The 25,968-nt window shown below is 42.6% G+C and overlaps 2 long non-coding RNA genes across 2 annotated transcripts in view; one reads left to right on the top strand and one right to left on the bottom strand.

Moving 5' to 3' along the window:
• The window catches only part of LOC143816454 (uncharacterized), a 102,039-nt gene that overhangs the window by 15,010 nt on the left and 61,061 nt on the right, over positions 1 to 25,968 (bottom strand). The window lies entirely within an intron of this gene.
• LOC143816453 (uncharacterized) overlaps positions 1,388 to 25,968 on the top strand; it is a 72,186-nt gene continuing 47,605 nt past the window's right edge. Inside the window, exon 1 of the long non-coding RNA XR_013223946.1 lies at positions 1,388 to 1,500. This is a non-coding gene — a long non-coding RNA (uncharacterized LOC143816453). The remainder of the gene's footprint in view (positions 1,501 to 25,968) is intronic.

Genomic DNA, 25,968 nt, shown 5'->3' with positions numbered 1-25,968 from the left:
GAATAGTTTTTTTCCCATAGACTTGTATTAGCGTCGGATTGCGCCGGATGGCCTTACGTTTCATCCGTTTTCCGGCAAAAAATGTGGAACCGGCGGCTGGACAAAATGGACAGAGAAACGTTTTCTGTATCCGGCGAAAAACCGGACAGCGCCGGATTCCGTCAGTCACAGATTTCGGCGACGGATTCCGTTTTTTTAAACTGCATATGCTCAGAATTTGGATTTTCCATTCTGTGGTTTTTTTTTTCCCCTTCTCTCTCTCTCCCAGAAACTTACCTGATCCAATTGGCAAGAACACCTAGTCGGATCCGGCAGAAAAACTGATCCGATGCATCAGTTTTTTCGCTAATTTCACAGGATCCGGCAATCCGTCCCGCCGCCGGATTATCAATGACGACGGAAGACAGATGTGTGAAAGTAGCCTTACCCAGTTAATAACAGGGTTATGATACTGTAACCAAGGCATTCCAAAAACCAACCCACTATTTGCCCACTTTGATGCCAATTCTGGTGCCCAGAACCCATTTGGGCCAGGCTGGAGGGACCTTGTTTTTCATGCAGGGCATCACTATCTGTGTATTTTAAGTCTCAGATCAGTGGCCCAAAGGTATTTAACCCTTTAAAAACACCAGCTACGTATTCAAATATGTGAAAATGGGCTGTTTGCCCACTTTGATGCCAATTCTGGTGCCCAGAACCCATTTGGGCCAGGCTGGAGGGACCTGGGTTTGATGCAGGGCATTACTATCTGTGTATTTTAAATGTCTGATCAGTGGTCCAAAGTCATTTAACCCCTTAAAAACACCAGTTACTTATTCAAATGGCCAAAATTGACTGCCCACTTAGATGCCAGTTCTGATGCCCAATACCCATCTGGGCCAGGCTGGAGATAACTGGTTTTGATGTGGGGATCCCTGTTCTATATGGCTGCAGTGTGAGATCAGTGTCCCAAAGTCATTTAACCCTTTCTGCAATGCTCTTTGGTGCCCACTTTGCCCATTTTTGTGCCAGTTTTATTGTTTTTGCAGCTGTTTTTAAGTGTATTCACATCAAGGCACCTCCCTGCATTGTGTTCTATTATTGTGATGCCTATTTTTTGTTGTGAAACCTATAAAAAACAGAAAAGAAATATTGCCGAATAAGAAACTGACAAATAAGAAACCAACTTCAGCTCCAAATAAGAAACTGAACGAATAAGAAACCAACTTCAGCCTCATATTACAGACACTGTATTTTCTGTTTATATTAATCCTTCCTATATTTTTGTATTGTAAGGTAACAGCACCATCTGCTGGCGGTTTGATGTATACATTTTAGTTTAGTTTGCAATGTATTATGGGAAGTTCCTAGGGCATTGTGGGATTGTTCATGTTGCATTGTGGTCTTATTATGACACTGTGAAGGGTACAGCAGCCATTGTTCCTGTATACTCCTGAGGGGAAACCACACCACTCGTTCTTCTGTCATGCTCCTAGTAAACAGCCTGTCTAAGCATAATTGGTAAGTCAATATATGTTATAGCCTTGTGTTTACCAGTACGTTTGCTGAATTAATAGGTAATCACCAGCTTGTATATTACCTCATGGTACTGTGAATTGCAGTAATTGTATTTTATGCACTGTACAGTTATATATTCTGAAATGCTCCTGTTATTGCATCTTATGGTTTCACCCTCTCTTGTCACATCTACAATCAATAAAAGAAGATTACAACATTACAGCCTCTTTCCTTAAAGAAGATGGGGGGGGGGGGGTTAGAGGACAGTAAAGAGAGTGATTTCAACTATACACATTTTGTAGAAGAAGATAGACTGAAAATGAAAGGGATAAAAGAAAACTTTAGTGGGAAAACAACTTTGTTGGGGGAGTTAATAGAAGATGTAGATTTGTTTGGAGAGTGGAATTGCTTAATGAGCGAGAATTCACACACTTCTCTCATCCAGCTTGGTCCAGAATTGACTATTTGTTGGTGAGTAGAGAGGCGAGAATTGAGGAAATGGTGATCTCAGACTATCTTTAAAGTTTCTAAAGAATAAACAATATCCTAAGGAAATAGATCACATATGGATATTTCCAATGTTTCTCCTTGGACACCAGCAATTTAATGGGTATTGCAGGAATGGTGGGAGGAATATTCTTATCATTCTTATTACTTCCCCTGACGAAGCTACCTGGTGTAGCGATACGCGTTGGGAGTGAGCGGACTATTGGATTCCAGTGAGTGGCAAGTATTATTATTATCTGTGTATTTGTTTTTGTATTTAATTACTGTCTACCAGCACCTACCATGGGCTCGATGTGGGATATACATTTGTGCCCTAGAATACTGATTTACTTTGGTTTATTCTTATATTGATTTATTTTTTATTTTTTCTGTATAGTTATTTGACAAAATATACTACTTTGTGGTTATACTGTTTATTATATACGGAATAATCGTTATCCATGTTTGAGGATTTTTTACATTTGAGACCTTGGTAGTGTTCTTATCTGTACACCTATTTCTGGACGGCTAACACTCACTGGAATTCCTTCTAGGGGACATTTATTCCCTTTGAGTCTGGTTTATGCACACCCTCATATATAAGGGGTGCTTTCTTTTTGAGTATGTCTTTACATGCTTTTTAAATGTTTTTATGACTTTAAGCACTTTATTGTCTTAATAAAGCCTGGTTCACTTTATATGGGCTGTGTGTGCACTTTATTTGCGCTTCTTTTCTTCTTTTATGCATTCTATGTTTTGGCGCATTAGTTGCACCCCCCTTAGATATGGTTAATTATTTATAGTGGTGCATACTCACTTTCTTTTCTGAATATTCTTATAATGTGGCTGATGACCACAACGTATTGGGAAGCAGGAAAGATTGTTTTAAGAGGAAAACTAATAGTTTATGTACATACCTTAAAGAAAAAAAATAAGTGAAATATGAGGAATTTAGTAAAGAGATAAGGGAAAAATATGTAGATTTTTACAACAAAAACGAAAAGGTTAGCGAAGACTGGAAAGAAGCCTAAATATATTTCAATGAAAGGGCTGAAAAAAGAGAATTATTTAGGAAGACACAAATGGAAATTGAGAAGATATGGAGACAAAGCAGGAAGGTTGCTAGCAAATTTAGCAAAGGGTAGAAAGGGACAGAGAAATATCTTAAAAATTAAAAATAAGGATGGAGTATTGATTGATAATCCTAAGGGTATAAGTTCAATTCTGCTGCAATTTGATGCAAACAATGACCCAACAAATAGTTCCTACTCTGACTGAATGGTATAATGAAATACTGCAAGGTGGGGGCTTACTGGCAGGAACGAATCTAGCTCATATCAGTCTGATACTAAAAGAGAAGAAATGTGCTGAAGACCCAGCATCCTATACACCTATTTCCCTCATAAATCAGGAAATCAACGTGATGTCCACGCTTATGGCAAACAGGTTAGCAGAGATACTCTCAACTCTAGTAACACCAGCACAGGTTGGCTGTGAAAGGTAGAATTGAAGTCACGAATGTAAGACGCACACTGTTAACTATAGATGCAATAAATAAGGGAGAGAACAGAGGGCGTAGGCCAGCTCTGGTTACATTAGGTGCAGAGAAAGCATTTGATAAGATGAAATGGAATTGGGTATTGGACAAAGTCGGTCTGGTAATTTTAAAAATGTAATAAAAGTAATATATACTAACCCCTCGGCCAGACTTCAAACTCCTGGGCATCTCTCGGCAAATTTTCCACATGAAAAGGGAACATGGCAGGGGTGCCCTCTGTCACTGCTTATATTTATCCTAGCTTTGGAACCTTTGGCACAGTACATAGAACAACATAAAGTTTTTGAAAGGATAGCAATAGGTAACATAACGATCAGGGCCTCATACTTTGCCGATGATATTATACTCTATATGCGGATGTAGAAAGGAATTTAAAAGAGATATTAGATCTTATAGAGACCTTTTGTACATTTTCGGGCTTCACACTAAATAAAAGCAAATGCAAAATTTTCCTCTTAACAGAGAGAGTTCGGTTAGAAATTTGGGGAGCACCGATAACCAAAACATACATAACTTATTTATATATTAAGCTTGGCAGAAGGCCGGAGGCAATTCACAATTTCAATTTTCCCCCAATCATTTCTAAAATCCAGCAGGAACTAAATAGATGGCAAAATTTTCCCTTGAATATGTTAGGTAGGATTAACCTTTTACAAATGATAAGTATTTAAAAGATCATGTAACAACTTTAGACCATCCCTGTTCTCCTAAAACCCAAAGATGTGGGGAAAATAAATATATTTGGAGAAGTTAAAGACCCTGTATAAAACTGAATACGCTTATGTTATCGAAAGAGATAGGAGGGGCTAGTTTACCAGACGTAAGAGGATATAATCTGGCTTATGTTTCGTGTCACATAATAGATTGGTTTAAGGACACTAATATGTTTTCTGACATGACTCTGGAAAAAGTATTTGCTTGTCCATGGAACATAGTCACCCTATTACACACGCCACAAAGCCTAATGCCTAACAAAATTAAACATTACACGATAGCCACATTGAATAAACTAAAACTGTCATGGAAAATTTCGAAAGATTTACCCTTATAGGATAACCCAGCGTTAGGACTATTAGGAGAGAATGTACTATTTCAGGAATGGAAATGGAAGAGGATTCATAAAGTAGCTAATTTGTTACATTAAGAAAATAGGTGATTGACTAGTGAAGAGATTATTTTAAAATTCAAGCTAAGTAAGCAACAATTCCTACAATGTGGACAAGTTAAAGGAATAATTATGATACACTTGATAAAAGTGAGGGAAGAAACGAGAATAAAGGCAATAGATAATTTATTGTTTGACGGAGCAGGCACACACAATATATCCACACTATATAGAGGTCTGAGAGATGCTACTGGAAAAATAGATACAGAGCAAATATTTAGATCATGGGCTAGACAAATAGGGGAGGATGAAGTTGGGGAAACATATTGGCAGGTTGGCATGAACTACTAAAAAACATTGAGTGAGGTCTGAAGAGACACTCAAGATAAAATCATGCATAGAGCAATATTGGCATCCAATGTATCAGTATCTGGAACAATGAGAGACCATATAACACTGCCCAAAATGTGAACTTAGTGATTTGGATTTATTGCATGGATTGTGGATCTGCCCTAAAATACAAGTATGTTGAAAAGATATATAGCATTGGATTGCTTTCCCCCGTACCGGAAGTCTGCTGCCTCGGAGTAACCTTTGACTCTGCCCTGTCCTTCAAACCGCACATCCAAGCTCTGTCCACCTCCTGTCGCCTCCAGCTCAAAAATATCTCCAGAATCCGTGCTTTCCTCAACCGTCAATCTACTAAAATGCTTGTGCATGCTCTCATCATCTCCCACCTTGACTACTGCAACATCCTTTTCTGCGGCCTCCCTGCTAACACCCTTGCACCTCTCCAGTCCATCCTTAACTCTGCTGCCCGACTAATTCGACTGTCTCTCCTCGCTACTCCTCCGCTTCCCCCATCTGCATATCTCTTCACTGGCTCCCATTCCCTCAGCGTATCCAGTTCAAATTACTAACACTGACCTACTGGGGTCCTGGGTTCTAATCCCACCTTGGACATCTGCAAAGAGTTTGTATGTTCTCCCAGTGTTTGCATGGGTTTCCTCCGGGCACTCAGGTTTGCTCCCACATTCCAAAGACATACTGATAGAGAATTTAGATTGTGAGCCCCATCGTGGACAGTGATGATAATGTGTGCAAACTGTAAAGCGCTGCTTTATAAAGATTATTACAAAGCCATCCATAACCTGTCTCCTCCATATATCTCTGAACTAATCTCCCGATATCGTCCCTCATGTAATCACCGGTCCTCCCAAAACCTCCTTCTCTCCTCCACACTTATTCGCTCCTCATCCAACCGCCTCCAAGACTTATGCAGAAAATCCCCCATCCTCTGGAATTCTCTGCCCCAACACGTCCGACTATCAACCACATTCGGATTCTTCAGATGGAACCTGAAAACCAATCTCTTCAGGAAAGCCTATAGCCTGCACTGACCCCGCTGCCTCTTCATCACTACCGGAGATACTGCCCCACCAACACCAGAGCTCCTGCAACCCTCAACCTATTGTCTCCTTCCCCATAATCCTGTAGAATGTAAGCCCGCAAGGGCAGGGTCCTCGCCCCTCTGTATCAGTCTGTCATTGTTAGTTTGTTTACTGTAGGTGTATGTATATCTGTAACGTGTATGTAACCCATTCTCATGTACAGCACCATGGAATCAATGGTGCTATATAAATAAACAATGATAATAATAATTGGAAATATGGGCATTGGAAATAGACCGCTACCGTTACCATTCCTTTTCCATTTATTTATTATGCATTCCTTATATAGCGCCATCATATCCCACAGAGCTTTATAGGCATTATAATCACTGTCCCCAATGGGGCTCACAATCTAAATACCCTATCAGAATGTCTTTAAAGTGTGGGAGGTAACCAAAGAATCGGGAGGAAACCTACACAAACACGGGGAGAACATACAAACTCCTTGCTGATATTGTCCTTGGTGGGATTTGAACACAGGACCTCAGCGCTGCAGAGTAAAAGTGCTAACCACTGAGCCACCATTTTAACCCATTTACCCCCACAGGTTGGTTAATGACCAGGCCAATTTTTACAATTCTGACCACTGTCATTTTATGAGGTAATAAATCTAGAACGCTTCAATGGATTCTGGTGATTCTGAGAGTGTATTTTCATGACATATTGTACTTCATTATAGTAGTAAAATATATTTGAAAAGACTTCCTTTTATTTGTGAAAAAAAAAAATTTGGAAATTTGGCGAAAATTTTGAAAATGTTCACAATTTTCCAAATTTTAATTTTCATGCCCTTAAATCACAGAGACATGTCAAACAAAATACTTATTAAGTAACATTTCCAACATGTCTTCCTTACATCAGCACAATTTTGGAACCCAAATTTTTTTTTGTTAGGAAGTTATAAGGGTTATAATTTGACCAGCGATTTACAACAAAATTTACAAAACCATTTTTTTAGGGACCACATCACATTTGATGTCCCTTTGAGGGGTCTATATGATAAAATATACCCAAAAGTGACACCATTCTAAAAACTGCACCCCTCAAAACCACATTCAAGAAGTTTATTAACTCTTCAGGTGCGTCACAGGAATTTTGGGAATGTGGAAAAAAAAGAACATTTAAATTTTTACAAAAAAGTTAGTTCAGATCCAATTTTCTTTATTTTGACAAGGGTAACAGGAAAAAAAATTGTTGTGTACTTTCTCCTGAGCATGTCGATACCCAATATGAGGGATAAAACCACTGTTTAGGCGCACGGCAGAGCTCGGAAGGGAAGGAGCGCCATTTGACTTTTTGAGTGCACCATTTGCTGTAACATGGCGGACGCCATATTGCAGTTGGAGAGTTTCTGATGTGCCTAAACAGTGAAAATCCAAAACAAGTGATACCATTTTGGAAACTAGACCCCTCAAGAAACTGATCTAGGTGTGTGGTGAGCATATTGAACCCTCAGGTGCTTCACAGAGGTTTATAATGTTGAGCCGTAAACATAAAAAAAAAGAATTCCCCACATGTTTTCAGAACAAAATATTGCATTTTCATAAGGTTAACAGGAGAAATTGCACCATACAATTTGCTGTGCAATTTCTCCTGAGAACGCCGATACCCCATATGAGGGAGAAAACCACTGCTTGGGCACACAGCAGAGCTGGGAAGGGAAGGAGCGCTATTTGACTTTTTGACTTAATTTGCTGGAACAATTGGCAGACGTCATGTTGCATTTGGAGAGCCTCTGATGTGCCTAAATAGTGAAAATCCTCCACAAATTACATTTTGGAAACTAGACCCCTCGAGGAATGTGCACTGCTCAAAAAAATAAAGGGAACACTTAAACAACAGAATATAACTCCAAGTAAATCAAACTTCTGTGAAATCAAACTCTCTACTTAGGAAGCAGCACTGTTTGACAATCAATTTCACATGCTGTTGTGCAAATGGAATAGACAACAGATGGAAAATATTGGCAATTATCAAGACACACTCAAAGAAGGAGTGGTTCTGCAGGTGGGGACCACAGACCACATCTCAGTACCAATGCTGATGTTTTGGTCACTTTTGAATGTTGGTTGTGCTTTCATATTCGTGGTAGCATGAGATGGACTCTACAACCAACACAAGTGGCTCAGGTAGTGCAGCTCATCCACAATGGCACATCATTGCGAGCTGTGGCAAGAAGGTTTGCTGTGTCTGTCAGCATAGTGTCCAGAGGCTAGAGGCGCTACCAGGAGACGTGGAGGGGGCTGTAGGAAGGCAACCACCCAGCAGCAGGACCGCTACCTCAGCCTTTGTGCAAGGAGGAAAAGGAGGAGCACTGCCAGAGCAATGCAAAATTACCTCCAGCAGGCCACAAATGTGCCATGAGGATCGTTTGAGTGCCTGACGTCCACAGATGGGGGCTGTGCTCACAGCCCAACACCGGGCAGGATGCTTGGCATTTGCCACAGAACACCAGGATTGGCAAATTCGCCACTGGCACCCTGTGCTTTTGACATATGAAAGCAGGTTCACACTGAGCACATGTGACAGACGTGACAGAGTCTGGAGAAGCTGTGGAGAGCGATCTGCTGCCTGCATGCCTTCAGAATGACCGGTTTGGCAGTGGGTCAGTAATGGTGTGGGGTGGCATTTCTTTGGAGGGCTGCACAGCCCTCCATGTGCTTGCCAGAAGTAGCCTGACTGCCATTAGGTACCGAGATGAGATCCTCACACCCCTTGTGAGACCATATGCTGTTGCGGTTGGCCCTGGGTTCCTCCTAATGCAGGAAAATGCCAGACCTCATGTGGCTGAAGTGTGTCAACAGTTCCTGCAAGAAGAAGGCATTGAAGCTGTGGACTGGCCCGTCCCGTTCCCCAGACCTGAATCTGATTGAACACATCTGGGACATCATGTCTTGCACCATCCACCAACGTCACATTGCACCACAGACTGTCCAGGAGTTGGCGGATGCTTTAGTCCAGGTCTGGGAGGAGATCCCTCAGGAGACCATCCACCTCCTCATCAGTAGCATGCCCAGGCATTGTAGGGAGGTCATACAGGCACATGGATGCAACACACACACGACTGAACATAATTTCCTTGTCTTGAGGCATTTCCACGGAAGTTGAATCAGCCTGTAATTAGATTTTCCACTTTGATTTTGATTATCATTCCAAATCCAGACCTCCATGGGATATTCATTTTTATATAAATTGATCATTTTTATGTTTTATTGTTCTCAACACATTCCACTATGTAATGAATAAAGATTTGCAACTGAAATATTTCATTCAGTGATATCTAGGATGTGGTATTTTAGTGTTCCCTTTATTTTTTTGAGTAGTGTATTTAGATACATGGTGAGCACCTTGAACTCCCAGGTGCTTCACAGAAGTTTATAACGTTGAGCCGTGAACATAAAAAAAAATCACATTTTCCCACAAAAATGTTATTTTGGCCCCAAGTTTTGAATTTTTGTAAGGGTAACAGGAAAAATTGCACCAAACAATTTGTTTTGCAATTTCTCTTGAGTGCGCCAATACCCCATATGTGAGGAAATGCTACTTTTGTGGCACAGTGCAAAGCTCAGAAGGAAAGAGGCGCCATATTGGAGTTCAGATTTTGTTGGAATGGATTGAGGGTGCTATGTCACATTGGCAGAGCCCCTGAGGTGCCAAAACAACAGAAACCCTCTATATGTGAACTCATTTTACAAACTACGCTCATCAATGAATTCATCTAGTGGTGCAGTGATCATATTGACACATGTGCCTCACAGAATTTTATACCACTGAGCGGTGAAGAAAGAATAAATTACATTTTTACCACTAAAATGTTGTTTTAGCCCCAAGTTTTTAATATTTCGAAGGGCACCAAGCAAACTGAGTGCGCCAATACCCTATATGTAATCTGGATTCGGGAAATATTTTTCAAGCACAGGGCAAAGCTCAGAAGGCAAGGATTTTACTATTATGGTTTGCTGGTGCAATGATCCACTTGGAGAGCCTATAAGGTGACAGAAAACTCCCCCATAAGTGACCCCATTTAACAAACTACACCTATAAATGAATTTATCTAGGGGTGCAGTGATCATATTGACACTACGGGTGTGTCACAAAATTGTATACCATTGGGCAGTGAAGAAAAAATATCTACATTTTTACCAACAAAATTTAGTTTTAGCCCCAGATTTTACATTTTCACACAAGTGGGTAAAAATGGCCTTAAAATGTGTCCCACAACTTATACTGAATGTGGCAATACCCCATATGTGGCTGTACAGTACTACTTTAGTCATTTGGAGAGACTCGGGAGAAACAGATCGCTATTTGACTCCTGGAGCCCAGATATTACTAGAATAGCTGGCAGACTCTATATACAGAGCCCCTAATTCCTAGAAGAGCAGAATCCCCCCTCAAGTAACCCTATTTTGGAAACTATACCCCTTAGGGAATTTATCTACACGTATAGTGACGATTTTGACTCCATGGGTATTTTCCAGAAACAAGGAGTAATGAATATTGCCAAGTGAAATTGCAAACTGCCGTTGTAGTGACCAGGGTGCTGCAGTGATCAGTACATTATGCCCAGCCCGTGTTTCTCGAGGCATGCACCTCGTAAGTTAGGTGGGCTCTCACCACTTCAGAAATGCCAAACTTGGACACAATATATGGTTTAGGTACACTGTGTTGCTCAGAAAGATGGGGCCACTTGGATTTGATAGCGGAGAATTTGCTGAATTTCTTTTGGCGGGTGAGGAGCCATTTCGCTCTTCCAGAGCCTTTGTGCTACCAGTAACATGAAAGCCCCCTATATTTTCATTAACAGATGACAGACCTGAGTGAGGGATTGCTTTTTTCTGTGGATTGAGTTGAAGCTTTTATTGGGAGAATTTGACATAACGTTTGGGATCACATTTCTCCGGCACTCTACGCTGAGCACTTACTTTGGGGTTTCCATCTAAATCTCTGAGTGACGTGATTCATATGAAACCCCGAGGGATCCATTCGCTATAATGAGGCAGCAGAGTTACAACCCCTGGCAAAAATTATGGAATCACCGTCCTTGGAAAATGTTCATTCAGTTGTTTAATTTTGTTGAAAAAAAGCAGATCACAGACATGGAACAAAACTAAAGTCATTTCAAATGGTAACTTTCTGGCTTTAAGAAACACTAAAAGAAATCAAGAACAAAAAATGTGGTAGTCAGTAATGGTTACTTTTTTTAACCAAGCATAGGGTAAAAATTATGGAGTCACTCAATCCTGAGGAAAAAATTATGGAATCACCCTGTAAATTTTCATAACCAAAACTAACACCTGCATCAAATTAGTTCTGCTTGTTAGTCTGCATCTAAAAAAGAGTGATCACACCTTGGAGAGCTGTTGCACCAAGTGGACTGACATGAATCATGGCTCCAACACGAGAGCTGTAAATTGAAAAAAAGGAGAGGATTATCAAACTCTTAAAATAGGGTAAATTATCACGCAATGTTGCAAAATATGTTGGCTGTTCACAGTCAGCTGTGTCTAAAATCTGGACCAAATACAAACAACATGGGAAGGTTGTTAAAGGCAAACATACTGGTAGACCAAGGAAGACATCAAAGCATCAAGACTGGAAAGTTAAAGCAATATGTCTCCAAAACAGGAAATGCACAACAAAACAAATGAGGAACGAATGGTTGGAAACTGGAGTCAACGTCTGTGACCGAACTGTAATAAACCGCCTAAAGGAAATGGGATTTACATACAGAAAAGCTAAAAGAAAGCCATCATTAACACCTAAACAGAAAAAAACAAGGTTACAATGGACTAAGGAAAAGCAATCGTGGACTGTGGATGACTGTATGAAAGTAATAATCAGTGATGAATCGCGAATCTGCATTGGGCAAGGTGATAATGCTGGGACTTTTTTTTGGTGCTGTTCCAATGAGATTTAGAAAGATGACTGCCTGAAGAGAACATGCAAATTTCCACAGTCATTGATGATGTGAAGCTGCATGTCAGGTAAAGGCACTGGGGAGATGGCTGTCATTACATCTTCAATAAATGCACAAGTTTATGTTGATATTTTGGACACTTTTCTAATCCCATCAATTGAAAGGATGTTTGGGGATGATGAAATCATTTTTCAAGATGATAATGCATCCTGCCATAGAGAAAAAACTGTGAAAACATTCCTTGAAAAAAGACCATAAGGTCAATGTCATGGCCTGCAAATAGTCGGGATCTCAATCCAGTTGAAAATCTTTGGTGGAAGTTGAAGGAAATAGTCCATGACAAGGCTCCAACCTGCAAAGCTGATCTGGCAACAGCAATCAGAGAAAGTTGGAGCCAGATTGATGAAGAGTAATGTTTGGCACTCATTAAGTCCATGCCTCAGAGACTGCAAGCTGTTATAAAAGCCAGAGGTGGTGCAACAAAATACTAGTGATGTATTGGAGTGTGATTTTGTTTGTTTATTTTTCATGATTTCATAATTTTTTCCTCAGAATTGAGTGACTCCATAATTTTTCTCTATGTTTGGCTAAAATAAAGTACCCATTACTGACTACCACATTTTTTGTTCTTGATTTCTTTTAGTGTTTCTTAACCCCTTCCCGACATGCGCCGTACTAGTACTGCTCTGCGGGAACTGAGTTCCCGCAAACAGCAGTACTAGTATGGCGGCACGATTGCGCGGTCTCACAGTGAGCTCGGCGGCGATCGCGTGCGGGTGTCAGCTGTATGTGACAGCTGACACCCCGCAGCAATGCCCACGATCGGCGCTAGCGCCGATCGTGGGCATTTGACCTTTCTAATGCCGCTGTCAGTAGTGACAGCGACATAGAGGGGCACCGCGCAGGGACGGGGGCTCCCTGCGCTCTCCCACTGGAACAACGCAATGCGATCGTGTTGTTCCGGTGTTCTGGAAGGAGTCCCGGATCCAAAATGGCCCCGGGGCTCCTTCCGGGTCCTTCACTGAGGTGGTTTGCCGGCGCCTGCTCAGAGCAGGCACCGGAAAGCTTCCTGCACTGCCTGTCAGATCGCTGATCTGACACAGTACTATGCAAAGTGTCAGATCAGCGATCTGATGAAATACAGTGATGTCCCACCCTGGGACAATGTTATAAAGTGAAAAAAAAACAATAAAAGTACACATATTTGGTATTGCCGCGTCCGTAACAACGCGCTCTATAAAACAATCCCACTAGTTAACCCCTTCAGTGAACACCGCAAAAAAAACCGAGGCAAAAAACAATGCTTTATCATCATACTGCCGAACAAAAAGTGAAATAAAATGTGATCAAAACGACGGATATAAATAACCATGGTACCGCTGAAATCATCATCTTGTCCCGCAAAAAAAAAGCCACCATGCATCATCAGCAGAAAAATTAAAAAAGTTATAGCTCTCAGAATAAAGCGATGCAAAAACAATTATTTTTTATATAAAATAGTTTTTATTGTGTAAAAGCGCCAAAACATAAAAAAAGATATAACTGAGGTATCGCTGTAATCGTACTGACCCGAAAAATAAAGCTGCTTTATCAATTTTACCACACACGGAACGGTATTAACGCCCCCCCTAAAAGAAATTCAGAAATTGCTGGTTTTTGTTCATTCTGCCTCTCAAAAATCGGAATAAAAAGCGATCAAAAAATGTCATGTGCCTGAAAATGGTAACAATAAAAACGTCAACTCATTCCGCAAAAAACAAGACCTCACATGACTCTGTAGGCCAAAATATGGATAAATTATAGCTCTCAAAATGTGGTGATGCAAAAACTATTTATTTTTTGCAATAAAAAGTGTCTTTTAGTGTGTGAAAGCTGCCATTCATAAAAATCTGCCAACAAAATGCTATAAAAGTAAATCAAACTCCCCTTCATCACCCCCTTAGTTAGGGAAAAATAATAAAAAAATTAAAATTTCCATTTTCCCATTAGGGTTAGGGCTGGGGCTAAAGTTAGGGTTAGGGTTGGGGGTGAAGTTAGGGTTGGGGCTAAAGTTAGGGTTAGGGTTGGGGCTAAAGTTAGGATTAGGGTTGGGGCTAAAGTTAGGGTTGGGGCTAAAGTTAGGGTTAGGGTTGGGGCTAAAGTTACGGTTAGGGTTGGTGCTAAAGTTAGGGTTTGGATTACATTTACGATTGGGATAGGGGTGTGGTTAGTGTTATGGTTGGGATTAGGGTTAGGGGTGTTTTGGGTTATGGTTTCAGTTAGAATTGGGGGTTTACACTGTTTAGGCACATCAGGGGCTCTCCAAACGCGACATGGCGTCCGATCTCAATTCCAGCCAATTCTGCGTTGAAAAAGTAAAACGGCGCTCCTTCCCTTCCGAGCTCTGCCGTGCGCCCAAACAGTGGTTCCCCCTACATATGGGGTATCAGTGTACTCAGAACAAATTGGGCAACAACTTTTGCGGTCCAATTTCTCCTGTTACCCTTGGGAAAATAAAAAATTGTGGGCTAAAAGATCATTTTGTGGAAAAAAATGATTTTTTAATTTTCACGGCTCTACATTCTAAACTTTAGTAAAACAATTGGGGGTTCAAAGTTCTCACCACACATGTAGATATGTTCCTTAGGGGGTCTTCTTTCCAAAATGGGGTCACTTGTCGGGGTTTTCCACTGTTTAGGCACATCAGGGGCTCTCCAAACGCGATATGGGTTTCAATCTCAATTCCAGCCAATTTTGCATTGAAAAGTCAAATGGCACTCCTTCCCTTCCGAGCTCTGCCATGTGCCCAAACAGTGGTTTACCCCCATATATGGGGTATCAGCGTACTCAGGACAAATTGCACAACACCTTTTGTGGTCCAATTTATCCTGTTACCCTTGGGAAAATAAAAAAATTGGGGCGAAAAATCATTTTTGTGAAAAAAATATGATTTTTTTTACGGCTCTACATTATAAACTTCTGTGAAGCACTTGGGGGTTCAAAGTGCTCTCCATTAGTGTTGAGCGATACCTTCTGATATCCAGAAGTATCGGTATCAGATTGGATCGGCCGATATTCAAAAAATATCGGATATCGCCGATACCCGATACCAATGCAAGTCAATGGGACAAAAATATCGAAATTAAAATAAACCCTTTCTTTCCTTGTAGGTTAATTCTACATGAAGGAAAACAACTAAGAATAATGTAGGATGTATTGGGGGAGGTGGAAGAGACATTAAAGGCATACAGAGACACAGAGACTGTGCAGACAGCCGTGAACAGCGCTGCAAGGCCAAAAAAAGCTCCTCTATGTAATCCTATATAGTGTTTTTCCACAATCTAGCAGTATACGGATGGAAAGCCACTAATAGGATACATTTGAAAAAATGTGCAGCAGGCTGCACTAATTGAAAAAAGGACAATGGAACAGTATGAGGCAGTGACGCACTCTGAGCTGACTACAACCAGCTGTGGCTGCAGACCAGACTACAGAGTGAGCTGCACTCACACATAGACCTTGCAGACAGCCGTGAACAGCGCTGCAAGGCAAAAACAAGGTTCTCACACAGCGGTTGCTAAATTAGCCTGGGTAAAGCACAATGAAGCAAATCGCTATCTCAAAACTATCCCTCAGTCAGAACAGCAGCGTCCTGTCCCTAACTGAATTCACAGCAGAGTGCACCCAAAATGGCGGCGGCGACTTTTATAGTGCATCATGACATCATTGCAGCAGCCAATCACAGCCATGCCAGTAGTTACATGCCTAACATGCAGAACAGGATGTGCCCACACTTCTAATCATTCCTCAATGGCTGAATTCTGGCTCTTTGAATTATGGGAACTTCCGATTCCGGTATCCGATATACTGAAAGTATCGGAACTCGGTATCGGAATACCCGATACCCGATACTTGCGGTATCGGAATGCTCAACACTACTCACCACACATCTAGATTAGTTCCTTAGGGGGTCTACTTTCCAAAATGGTGTAACTTGTGGGGGGTTTCCACTGTTTAGGCACATCAGGGGCTCTCCAAACGCGACATGGTGTCCAATCTCAATTCCAGCAAATTTTGTATTGAAAAGTCAAATGGCGCTCCTTCCCTTCCGAGCTCTGCCATGTGCCCAAACAGTGGTTTACCCCCACATATGGGGTATTGGCGTACTCAGGACAAATTGTACAATGACTTTTGTGGTCCAATTTCTCCTGTTACCCTTGGGAAAATGAAACAAATTGGATCTGAACTAAAAATTTTGTGAAAAAAAGATAAATGTTCAATTTTTTTTAAAACATTCCAAAAAATTACTGTGAAGCACCTGAAGGGTTAATAAACTTCTTGAATGTGGTTTTGAGTACCTTGAGGGGAGCAGTTTTTAGAATGGTGTCACTTTTGGGCATTTTCTGTCACATAGACCCCTCAAAGTGACTTCAATTGTGAGGTGGTCCCTAAAAAAAATGGTTTTGCAAATTTTGTTGTAAAAATCAGAAATCGCTGGTCAACTATTAACCCTTATAACTTCCTAACAAAAAAATTATGTTTCCAAAATTGTGCTAATGTAAAGCAGACATGTGGGTAATGTTATTTATTAACTATTTTGTATGATGTGACTCTCTAATTTAAGGGCATAAAAACTAAAAGTTTAAAAATTGCAAAATTTTCATAATTTTCGCCAAATTTCCGTTTTTTCACAAATAAACGCAAGTCAAATTGAAGAAATTTTACCTCTATCATAAAATACAATATGTCACGAGAAAACAATCTCAGAATCTCCAGGATCCGTTGAAGCGTTTCAGAGTTATGACCTCATAAATTGACAGTGGTCAGAATTGAAAAAAATGGCCTGGTCAGGAAGTTGAAAACAGGCTTCGGGGTAAAGGGGTTAAAGCCAGAAAGTTGCCATTTCAATTTACTTAAGTTTTGTGTCATGTCTGTGATCTGCTTTTTTTTCTACAAAATTGAACAACTGAATGACCATCCTCCAAGGCCAGTAATCCCATAATTTTTGCCAGGGGTTGTACTCTGGACTCTGTCTGGCCTATGTTCTGTGATGTCCTTCTTTTCAGAAGTGTACAAAACCGTGGCCGACAGCACTTTTATGCAATCCTAAAAAGACGGACAACACTGAATCACAGTTCAGGCAGCGTCCATAGTGCCTCCATCTGTCTCATTATAGGGAATCTTCCACCGGAGGTTCCATCTGAATCACGTATTTTAGAGATTTAAACGGAAACCCTGGTGTATGCGCTCAGCTCAGAGCGCAGGATAAATGTGCACCGAGCCTTACTGCGATCCTTGGGAGGCAGAATCAAAAAATCAACAGCATGTGAAGAATAGGTTTTATTTATTTTTTATGCTGTTCCTGGTGTGGTATACGTTATTAGGCGACTTTATTCTTTGGGTCAGTGCAATTATGGCGATACCAGATTTATATTGGGATTTTATGTTTGGCTGCTGACACACTAAAAGACGCTTTTTATTGCAAAAAATAGTTTTTGCATCACCACATTTTGAGAACTATAATTTTTTCATATTTTGGCCCACAGAGTCATGTGAGGGCTTGTTTTTCGTGGGACGAGTTGATGTTTTTATTGGTACCATTCTTGGGCACAGTACAATTTTTGATCGCTATTCTATTCCGATTTTGGGGAGGCAGAATGAACAAAAAACAGCAATTTAGGAATTTCTTTTGGGGGAATTTATTCTGTTCTGTGTGTGGTAAAATTGATAACGCAGTTTTATTATTCGGGTCAGTACGATTACTGCAATACCTAATTTTTATCTTTTTTTATGTTTTGCCGCTTTTACACAATATAAATTATTTTAAGGAAAAAATGATTATTTCTACATTGTTTTATTCTGAGAGCTATAACTTTTTTATTTTCCAGCGGATGGAGCTGTATAGCAGCTTATTTATTGCAGGACAAGATGACGTTTTCAGCGGTACCATGTATATTTATATCCGTCTTTTTGATCGCATTTTATTCCACTTTTTATTTGGCAGTATGATGATAAAGCATTGTTTTTTGCTTTGCTTTTTATGTTCGCTAAAGGGGTTAACTAGTGGGACAGTTTTATAGGTCAGGTCGTTGCAGACGCAGCGATACCAAATACAGTGGAAAAAAAAATGTAGTCAGCCACCAATTGTGCAAGTTCTCCCGCTTTAAAAGATGTGTGAGGCCTGTTATTGACATCATAGGTAGACCACAACTATGAGAGTCAAAATGAGAAAACAAATCCAGAGAATCACCTTGTCTGATTTGGCAAGATTCATTTAGCAAATTTTGGTGGAAAGTAAGTATTTGGTCATTAACAAAAGTTCATCTCAATATTTTGTTATATATCCTTTGATGGTAATGACAGTGGTCAAACATTTTCTGTAAATCTTCACAAGGTTGGCACACACTGTTGGTGGTATGTTGGCCCATTCCTCCAAGCAGATCTCCTATAGCGCAGTGATGTTTTGGGCCTGTCGCTGGGCAACACGGACTTTCAGCTCCCTCCAAAGGTTTTCTGTTGGGTTGAGATCTGGAGACTGGCTAGGCCATTCCAGGACCTTCATATGCTTCTTATGAAGCCACTCCATCATTGCCCTGGTGGTGTGCTTGGGATCATTATCATGCTGAAAGACGCATCCACGTTTCATCTTCAATACCCTTGCTGTTGGAAGAAGGTTTGAACTCAAAATCTGACGATACATGGCCCCATTCATTCTTTTGTGGCACCCCAGGAGTCCTTACCCTTAGCAGGTAATACAGTCAGCATGCAACACCTTTCCTATTCCAGACCTGTAGGGGGAGCATCTAACCCGGTTTTCAGTGGAACTACCCTATAAGTTCTGGTCTGGAGGTGGTGTTAGTGAGTGTGTGTTAGTGTGTGAGAGAGAGCAGACAGTGAAAGAGGAAGAGGCAAGTGAGGAGAATCTGTGGGATAGGAGGTGGGACTGAGCTTACCCCAGGACTGAGCGCTGAAGATGGGACACCGGAGTCCATGGTTGTATGAGAACTGCAGGTCCCGCAACCAAATCTGGAGGACAGGAGATTGCAGGTCTCCTTGCCCCATTGGACACCCAAAGGCACAACAGCATATGAGAGCCCGGAGTCACCACGAGGGAGTGACACCTGGAACAGACTCAAGCTGCCTGTCATGCGGGTAGGGTTTCACATAGTGGACAGACTGAGAGAGGGTCTTGAGGAGAACTAAAAGCACCAAGCACCTAGGGAGCAGTGCAGAGGGAAGTCCTCCAAATCTACCTGGCTAGGTGGATCCTGAAATCCTTCCAAGCTTCCCGGACCTCCAAGATCACCTGTCACCAGTGCCCCAGATTGCACCTGCAACCTAGGATTAAAGGTAAAGGAATCTGCAACCCTTGAGTCCTCTAGTTATTCCTGCACCCTCATTCCTGCACTCCAACATCCACTATCCCTCATAAACTGTTCTGGTAACCCTGGGGCCATGCTCCGCCTGTGGGCAGCAGAACCATCTCAGCTGCATCACCATCGTGCCCAGTGGTCCGTTTAAGCAGCGTCGGCCATCCCTGGCCAAGTACCACAGGTGATGTCATGAATAATCACCTTTTCCTATATAAACTTTATTCCTTTTCATCATCCACCCCTTTTAATTGCGTGCCCAGGGCCACGGACCGGGTCACTGCTGCTGTGACCACCCCTTTAAGAACCATCCAACCCGGTTCCAAGTACCCCAAGGCCCTAGCGGGTGTTGCACGTTCATGAACACGGACCAGTCATCCTGGTCCCTTTGCAGAGAAACAGCCCCAAAGCATGATGTTGCCACCCCCATGCTTCACAGTAGGTATTGTGTTCTTTGGATGCAACTCAGCATTCTGTCTCCTCCAAACACGATCAGTTTTGTTTCTATCAAACAGTTCAACTTTGGTTTCATCAGACCATATGACATTCTCCCAATACTCTTCTGGATAATCCAAATGCTCTCTAGCAAACGTCAGACGAACCCAGACATGTATTGGCTTAAGCAAGGGGACACATCTGGCACTGCAGGATCTGAGTCCCTGGCGGCATAGTGTGTTACTGATGGTAGCCTTTGTTTCGGTTGCCCCAGCTCTATGCAGGTCATTCACTAGGTCCCCCCATGTGGTTCTGGGATTTTGACCCCACGGCGTGAGATCTTGCGTGGAGCCACAGATCGAGAGAGATTATCAGTGGTCTTGATAGCTCTTTGGTCTTCACTATAGTGGAGTTTGGAGTGTGACTGTTTGAGGTTGTGGGCAGTTGTCTTTCATACTGATAACACGGTCAAACAGGTGCCATTACTACAGGCAATGAGTGAAGAACAGAGGAGCCTCTTAAAGAAGAAGTTACAGGTCTGGAGAGAAAGAAATCTTGCATTTTTTTAGGTGACCAAATACTTATTTTCCACCATATTTTGCAAAATAAATCTTTCCAAATCAGACAAAGTGATTTTCTGGATTTGTTTCCTCATTTTGACTCTCATAGTTGTGGTCTACCTATGATGTAAATTACAGGCCTCTCTCAACTTTTTAAGTAGGAGAACTTGCACAATTGGTGGCTGACTAAATACTTTTTTCCCCACTGTATGTGTACTTCTATTGTTTATATTTTTCATACAAATATTTATTTATAGTTACAATATCTTTTGATTTTTTTATTTATTTTTTAAATATTTTTACAATTACTTAATTTTTTTTTACTTTTAACTTTGTCCCACTATGGGACTATCATTTTTTGCAGGCTGATGGCTTGTTCCACATAGGGATGCAGCAACATCCCCATGCTGTATAAACTGTCAGCTCTGCACTGACAGAGACAGTTGCTGATCATGCACTGCACATGATCAGCAAGTTTCCTAGCTCTGATGATCCAGATGTCTTCATGAAGACATCAGGTCACCATGGCAATGATCAAGATCCTGCGTCACGCCGCTGGGTCTCCGATCCAAAGGCAGCGGGGCTGTCAGCCCTCTGCCAGCTCCCGGAATGCTGTGATCATGTTCGATCACAGCATTTTGGGGGTTAAAGGCCGCGAGCAGTGCGTAACCACTCCTTGCACTAAGTGTGCCCGGATGATCGAAATTAAGTAATAATACATCTCTGGTCAAATAGGCCCAGGGCACATGGATGGATTATTACGTCAGATGTCAGAAATGGGTTAATGTAGAAGGAAAACAGGGGAGAGACACAGGTTAAGGAAACAACACAGTATATGTTATGGAAATTTGGTTTGGATAAATCTATCCCTGTGTGTGCTGCGGTCGTTCCCAATAAGACTGAGTATTTTGAAAGCTCAAGAATGGACTGTACACCATTGTGACAATAACATTCCACCAATACTGATGATTTATTGTACATACATGGATTTATAATTGCATATAGAAAGAAGGTGGTTAGGGGTGGTTAGTTAATTGCCATATTGTCTAGCTCCTCTGTTATTGGTTATCTAAATATATATGGAATATTGTGATTAATGCACATATGAATGCTGATTAAGCAACTAAAGTGTAGCTGTTTCATTTATTCTGCTATTCAGCAGGATTCTAGACATTAGTTCAAGACATCTGGCCTAAGTTCCTGTTTTTGGTGTCTGGAAAGTACCGAGGAACCATCTGGCTTAGTTCATGTGGTCAAGTTGAACAATTGATTATAAACTAGCTGAGTATATAGATATATATTTGCTTTTATATGAGTATATATGATTATAAAGGAGTATACATGTGAGATCTACATGATATATGTATATTTCCATCACAATCCCTCCTTAGATATCACTTGCCCTAATCCTAGCCTCCTGTCCCAAAGCGCTGCAACTCATTTATGCTGCCGGTGAGCTGACGCATGCCTAGTGCATACACCCCCCTCCGTATAGACTTTTCGCATATGGGCGGTCAGGAGATCTGTCCCTAACGGGGGTTTGTTGAAATCAGTCTCTTAGTCAACAGCATGTGTAGCGAGCGGTGTGTATTTTTTATCAGGTAGGTCATCTGTCCGGTCAGGCAGGGCATCCACAACATCATTCTGGCTTGGGTGCCATCCTCTGGTAGGGGAGCTTTCTTGCAATGCGATGCTTGGATCCAAGTGGGTCTTCCCTCCAGTTTCACAGAGGTTGGTGTCATCAGCGGCACTTGGACAGGACCATGAAATCTGGGATCGAGTGGTGTTCTCTTTACAAGCTTTTTCACCAACACCCAATCTCCTGGCTTCAAGGAGTGCGTACCGACACTGAATCTGGATCTGGCAATGAAGAAAAAAACTCGAGAATGGATACTAGCAAGTTTCTTGGTGAGTTCAATTACATAAGCAGACAAAGTATCATATCGCATAGTCAGCTGCTGAGGGAAAGAATACCCCTAACCTGAGACTAGACCCAAACAAAATTTCATATGGTGACAGCTTTTCTGGGCCTCTGGAAGTGTGCCTTACACTAAGTAGTGTGATTGGGAGTGTCTCCTGCCATGGTTTGTTTGTCTCTTGGGCAACTCTCAACATCCTTTTCTTAAGTGTCCCATTCAGCCTTTCTACTTTCTCGCTACTCTGGGGATTGTAGGGAGTGCGTAGGCCTAAATCTGACCCTAATGCTGAACAGATCTTTGTGAGATTTGCTGTGAATGCGGGTCCCTGGTCACTCTCTATCACTTCTGGGACCCCATATCTGCATATCTCATCTCTGAGAGTAGCTTCTTTGCAATAGTCTTTGCTGACTGGGTCCCCACTGGGAAAGCTTCTGGCCATCCTGAAAACACGTCCACGACCACAAGGGCGTATTCAAAACCTCCACTTGGCGGCATCTGATGTGGTCTATTTGGATCCTCTGGAAGGGGTACAGTGGTCAGGCATGATGTGTGGGAACTTTCTCCATTCTTCCAGGGTTGCATTTGCCGCAGGTTAAACAGCTGCTAGTGAACTTGGCTGTTAGGGTGGAGATCCCTGGAGCGAACCAGTAAGCACCAATCAGATCATTCATCTGTGTCTTTAATCTGTGTGTGGACTCATGTGCCCACTGGACCACCATAGGGTACATGCTTCGGGGTAAACAGGGTGTGTAGTCCATTGCATATACCCTTCCTTCTTCATGTGTTGCTCCCTTTCGCATCCAGCATTCCTTCTTGTCCTTTGGGGCTTGCTCTTGCAGCTTTTTGAGCAGATCCCAGGATGTAATCTGGTCAGGTTTCTTGTCCAGTCATCATGTAGTAGCTGTCTGGCTCAACGACCTCTCCCACTTCTCCATATTGTCTTCCTTTGGCTGCTTCTTTGGCTGCCATATCCGCCATGTTATTGCCTCGTGCCTCTATGTTCAATTTTCCATGTGCTTTGACTTTTAGTACTGCCACCATTTTTGGAAGTTGGGGTGCGTCCAGCAGGTCCTTGATGGCTCCATGATGCTTCACGGCTATTCCGCTTGCTGTGATGAAGTCCCTTGCAGCCCAGATGGGTCCAAAGTCGTGTGCTATGCCATGCGAATACCTTGAATCGGTGTATATGTTTGCAGTTTTGTCTTCTGCAATCTGGCAGGCCTTCGTCAGCGCTATCAGTTCTGCTTCCTGGGCTGACAGGTTAGACGGCAGACTTCTGGACCACAGGATCTCTTGATTGATGGTCACTGCACATCCTGTGTGGAATCTTCCTTCATCATCTGCAAATCTGGAGCCATCCACATAGAGGATCAACTCTGGGTTGGTCAGTGGCTCTTCTGCCACTTTGGGTAGTCCTGCTGTTTCCTGTTGCATGATGCTGAACCAATCATGTTCATCTGTCCAAAGCAGATCCAGATCCTTGCAGAAGGTATCATGCAGATTTTGATCAGAATTTTGATCTGATTGTCCATATCTGTATCCCCCCTTGGGAGTGGGAGTAGAGTGGACGGGTTGAGGACTGTGCATCTGGAGATGGTGACATTGTCGGGCAGGAGTAGAGAGCACTGGAGGCGAAGATGCCTGGTGATGGAGAGATGTTTTGGCTGGGTTTGGTTGAGGATTGCTGAGATGTCATGCGGAGCCAGGATTTCCAATGTATATCCAAGAATGATTTCAGCAGTCCTGTCCAGGAGGGCATGTGCAGCAAATGCTGCTCTCATGCAGGAGGGGGCTCCCCTTGCAACTGGATCCAGGCGAGCTGAAAAGTAGCCTAAAGGTCTCTGCTTTCCCCCCTGAAGCTGCGTCAGGACTCCAGTAGCAAGGCCTTCTTTTTCCATCAGGTAGAGACGGAATGGCTTCTTGTAGTCAGGTAGGCCTAGTGCTGGCACTGAGACTACAGAGCCTTTTAACTTCTTGAATGAGCTGAAAGCTGCATCTGTCAGGAGGAATGGGGTTACGTTGACGCAATCATACAGAGGCTGCATTAGGACTGAGGCATCAGGGATCCAAGCTCTGCAATACGAAACTAGACCAAGGAAGGCCTGTAATGCCTTTGTAGTTGTTGGAGGAACCATCTTCTCCACTGTGGTCTTCCGGTCATCTGTCAGGTGTTTCGTCTGGTAATACAGTGTCCCTGGAATGTAACTCGCTTCAGACACCACTGGACTTTGTTCTTTGAGACCTTGCAGTGCTGCTACACCAGGTAGAGTAGGAGATACAAGGAATGGGCTTTACACGTGTCAAAGTCAACTACACAAAGGAGTAGATCGTCCACGTGTTGTAGCAGTGTTACTTCTGCATGTTCTGTGACCCAGTTGGCGAGGACTGTGGACATTACTTTGGTGAACTGTGAAGGGTTGTCCTGGGCCTGCTGTGGCATCACTGTCCATGTGTGCTGTGCCCCCTGGTGCGTTAAGGCAAACAGGGACTGGTCTTCCAGACAAAGGGGAACACTGGAGAAAGCATTAGCCAGGTGGGTCACTGTGAATACTTTTGCTGTGGAAGGCACATTTGAGAGCAGAGTGTGCGGATTCGGCACAATTGGAGTTTCAAACACCGTGGTGTCATTCACAGCTCTCAGGTCATACCATTCTGAACTTGGCTGGCTCTCCTTTTACAGTCTTTTTCTTGACCGGGAAAAGTGGGGTATTGCAAGGCGATGTGCAAGGAACAATGATTCCTATTTCCAGGTAGACCTTCAGTTGGTCACAGGCAGCTTGACTCTAGGCAATGGACAGGGGATACTGGGCTTTACGAGGGTACAGAGTACCTGGCTTGAGTGACACCCGTACTGGGGCAACTTGAGGTTTTCCCACGTCCTGGGGTCCTTTAGACCATAGACTTTATGGTTCTACATCCAGTACCTCCTTGGGTAGGCCTCCATCAGTTGTTTGAGGTTCTTGTAGGGCCGCCAGCATGATTCTTCTTGGGTCAGGGATGAAGAAAGTGTCCCATCTTCCTGGAACACTGTGGTTGCCTTCAGCTTCTGCAGTAGGTCTGCTCCCAGCAGGTTGAGTGACAGGTCCCTGACACCACGAACTGGAACAGGATAGAGTGTCCTGGCTGAGTGCACACACTCAGAGGCTTTGTAGGCTGGGAATGTCTGACTTGACCATCAATGCCCATGCGAGACACAGAGGATTCTGATAGGCAGGTGGGATTGGGGAGTTCCACAGGTCTCATCACACTTCTGGCTGCACCAGTGTGCAGAAGAAAAGACCTGACGCCATCCACTTTCAGGGTAATTTGAGGTATTGGTCCTGCAGATGGGGTTTTACATGTCAGGAGCGTAGTGTCTTGCGGACCTGGCTTGCTTACCCCAGTCCCATGGACAGGGTACTGCTTTCTGTACTTCTTTCTTGACCTGTTTCTCTGGACCAAATCTTGGATTGCATGGGTGCTCTGCACTGGTTCCGGAAATGGCCAAACTTGCCACAGTTGTAACACTTGACACTTCTTCTGTCTTTGTAGGGTGGTTGCGCTTCCAGGTCAGTGGTCACCATGAGAGGGGCCGTCTTCTGCACTCCTGGTTGGGACTCAATCCCTTTGGCTACTGTGGACAACGGCATGATGGGCACTGTAGTGGCAGTGGGGTCCAGCCTGCTAATTAAAGCTGCGGGCCCTGGTG

Source organism: Ranitomeya variabilis, chromosome 3 (assembly GCF_051348905.1).
Source record: "Ranitomeya variabilis isolate aRanVar5 chromosome 3, aRanVar5.hap1, whole genome shotgun sequence".
Classification (NCBI taxonomy): domain Eukaryota; kingdom Metazoa; phylum Chordata; class Amphibia; order Anura; family Dendrobatidae; genus Ranitomeya; species Ranitomeya variabilis.
Note: the sequence above shows the minus strand (reverse complement) of the source record. Positions and strands in the feature narration are given on the sequence as shown.